The sequence below is a fragment of the Bidens hawaiensis genome, unplaced genomic scaffold, assembly GCF_021521415.1.
Source record: "Bidens hawaiensis isolate Kalapana, Puna unplaced genomic scaffold, B.hawaiensis_p1.1 tig00000864_1, whole genome shotgun sequence".
Taxonomy (NCBI): domain Eukaryota; kingdom Viridiplantae; phylum Streptophyta; class Magnoliopsida; order Asterales; family Asteraceae; genus Bidens; species Bidens hawaiensis.
In genome coordinates, this window is record NW_027491050.1 from 4,057,246 (window position 1) to 4,060,772 (window position 3,527).

At 37.9% G+C, this 3,527-nt stretch overlaps 1 long non-coding RNA gene across 1 annotated transcript; it reads left to right on the top strand.

The window, feature by feature from the left end:
• Positions 1 to 710: 710 nt before the first annotated feature.
• LOC143543169 (uncharacterized) lies at positions 711 to 2,707 on the top strand. The gene is made up of 3 exons (XR_013137029.1): positions 711 to 1,004; positions 1,260 to 1,343; positions 2,314 to 2,707. It is a non-coding gene; the product is annotated as an uncharacterized LOC143543169 (long non-coding RNA).
• Positions 2,708 to 3,527: the final 820 nt, after the last annotated feature.

Here is a 3,527-nt window from a genome sequence, read left to right on the forward strand (position 1 = left end):
AAAGTTCAACTACACTATTTATTAATTTATTGTAAGTTGGCTTTGGTGAAACAAGACGTAAACTTAGTTGCTAATGTGTGAAGGTTTCCCATAAAATTGGTTTTTCTGGCTAGAGTTCCAGTTATTTTTATTTTCATTTTTTTGGTTTCGGGTTGATGACAAAACCAAAAGTGAACCAAACAATCGGTTTAAAAATACATAAAACCAAACATTCGGTTATTTTATTGGATTTGCTTATTTCTTTTCTGTTACAGTTCGGTTTTGGTCTGTCGGTTTTTACAATGGTTTGGTTTCGGTTTTTCCACTTTTAAAATTTAGGCTGGAAAAGGCAAAAAAAGTAGCCAAATATAATTAAGTTACGCATGAATCTTTTTGTAAACTAATAATTAATCGATTGTTACACATTTGGACTTGAAATTTTTGGGCTACAACATTCATTCATTTCTTATAAATTTCTCATAGTCAATTTTTTTTAGTTACAGCTCAGTTATGTTGGTTCATAGTTTGGTTTTTGGTTGATACCAAGGCCGAAAATTGAACGAAAAATCGGCTTTTTGAAAAACATAAAACAAACCTTCTGTATTTGATTGGGTTCAGACGTTCGGTTATTCAGGTAATGGTATGGTTTCCTGCACACTCCTTGTTATTTTAATTTTAATTACAAAACTTGTGTCGTCTCATTTATCTGTTTGATGCCTGCTTACAGATGAAAAGGAAGTTGAAAATGGCATATCGCGTGTAGCTTCACGGCGCGATATGGCCACTCAGATGAGCCCTGAGAGCAGCCCTGAAGCCTCCCCGACACTTACACCTCCACCACCTGTGGGACCCACCAGCCACCATTCTGCTAGAGTGGACATCCGGGATCTCCAGGTGGACAAAGGAACCACTATGACTAAACAATCAAAAAGACACAAAATGAAAATCAAGAATACTCAATCACCAAGCGCTAATGACTTAGCTTTAACATGGAATAATACAGAAGGAGCAATGAAACTGTCAAAGTAAGTCTCTAATAATAATTAATACGCCTGCGTATATATTATTTGAATAAATGAAATATTAAATAAAGGAAATTTTCATTAATGCTGCAAATTGTGAAATTATGTATTAAGAATGGGTGAAAAGTGAAATAAGAGAAGCGGGAAAAGTAGGTTGGGCTCACAAAATTGTGACACGTGGCAGTTGATAGTTGTTTATTAGGTATAGTACTATAGTATGTGACAACAATAATAGCTTTGTTGTCTTGTGACCTGTAGACTCCAGAAAGAGGAAGCGAGGATAACTGCCTGGGAGAATCTGCAAAGTGCAAAAGCGGAGGCATCTATCCGGAAATTTGAGGTGTGTTTTGGTAAACAATATACTAAATAACTATACTTTTGGGGGGGTTTTGTATGTTACGCTCTTCTTGTCTTCGTGTCCCTATGATGTTTATTTGTTACTATTATAAGTTTTCACCGTTTATAAATATTTGGTAGCTTTTTGAATACAAAATATGGTATATTGTACCGTATGAACACGAACAGAGCATGTTTGTGTTTGTTCAGCAAATGATCTAACACGAACAATTAAACGAACAAGGTTTTCTTGTTCGTCTTTATCTATGTTCGTTTGTTAATAGTATAACCAAACGGTTAACGAATGTGAAACATTAACGCTAAAACCAATTCCTAGTAAATGTGAACAACAATATGTTGGTCTAAAGAGTTACTGAAACTAGACTAAGTTGTAATGGGCCTAAAAAGTTTAAATGAATACATTAACGAACGAACTTAAACAAACGTATACTAACAGACATTAAAGAATTTAAATGAATGAACGTAAATGAAGGTTCACGAACATAATGAACGACTGGGAGATGTGTTCATGTTCGTTCGTTTAACTATATGAAAATATTAAATAAACGAACTTCCCGCCGATCAGTTCACGAACAAGTCACTGAGCGTTCGGTTCGTTTACATCTCTAGTCACTCGGCTAGTATAGGAGTTAGGCAGTAGCCTAGTTTACTTAATTAAAATTTAATTAGGGTTAACCCAATTTAATTTAAATTTGTTGTATTATAAACAATTAAAAATAAATTGTATGAACTATTTAAAAAGTTAAAATCAAATCAAATCTTATGGTCCGGTCCGATTTTATATTACCGGTTTGTAAACTGTCAACCAAATTGTTTGCTGCTGTTTGAAAAAATTTAAACTGACTGACCAAAAAAAAAACCGACCATGAAACCAAATTGATGGCTGGTTTCATGATTTTAAACTGAACTATGAACACATGCTTAAAACTATTTGTATTTTTTCTTGTTTAATCAGATGAAACTTGGAAAAGAAGTCGGCATCTTTGGATAAAATATTGAACAAACATAGAGTCGCACAAAAGAAAGCCGAAGAAATGAGAAGGAACATGTCCAAGGATGCTTCTCCAAGAAACTCCCACAAATTCAGGAGCTTACATAGATTTGTCACAAGTTCTGTCAAAGGCTGCTTCCATCATCATAGATCCTAGAACGCATTAGATCATCCTTAAACCTAGTATGCGTGAGATCATCCTTAAAAGTCTTCAACCATCATTGGAAGTGAAATGGCTGCAAATCCAAATGGTGCAAGATCCTCAGTTTTGGAAGATATAAAAGAGCGTAAATGTGTAAGATCAAATATGCATCATTGGAGCAGGGTACATAATATACCTGCTATAGTAAGCACTAGTGTTTTAGACTTAAATTCATGCTATAAGAAGATTTAGGTGTTGTTGCGCAGACATAAGTTTCTGAATGCTGTTTGTTTTTTTCTTTTTAGAGATTTGAAAAATGCTTTTATAGTCTTAAAAAATAAGCTATTGTTCAACTTATTCACGCTTCTTAACATTCTACCAACACCCAATGTCCAACACATCGCGCGCGCCCCCCTGTGCGCCACCACTACCACCGTCCACCACAACCACCCACCGTCCGCCATCACCACTATTCACCACCCACCACCACCACAACCACCCACCGTCGGCCACAACCACCGTCCACTATCACCACCCACCGTCAGCCACCACCATCGTCTGCCGCCGCCACCACCACTCACCGTCCGCCACCACCACCCACCGTCCGTCATCACCATCGTTCCCCACCCACCACCACCGTCGTCCATCACCACCACCACCCACTGTCGGCCCCAACCCGGCATCCACGACCACCACCCGCGCCATCCACCACCACCACCGTCCATTACCACCACCACCCATCGTCAACCACCGCTATCACCACAACCACCGTCCACCAGACGTTAAATGACTTCTATCTATTGTGATCTGTATGATAGGTAACTAATTTTAATCTTATGCGAATGATATTCACTTTATAAAACAAACAGTATTAGAAGTTTTATATAATTTACTATAAAACGATTACAATAAAGTGGCAGGCAAACGGGCAACAAGCCGCGCCGCAACCCCCTTTTGAACAGCAAAGCCAATCCTGCTAAAAACGAAGCTTTGAGACCTAGAAGCTGAAGAGGTTCCGTGTACGACGCACTGAACC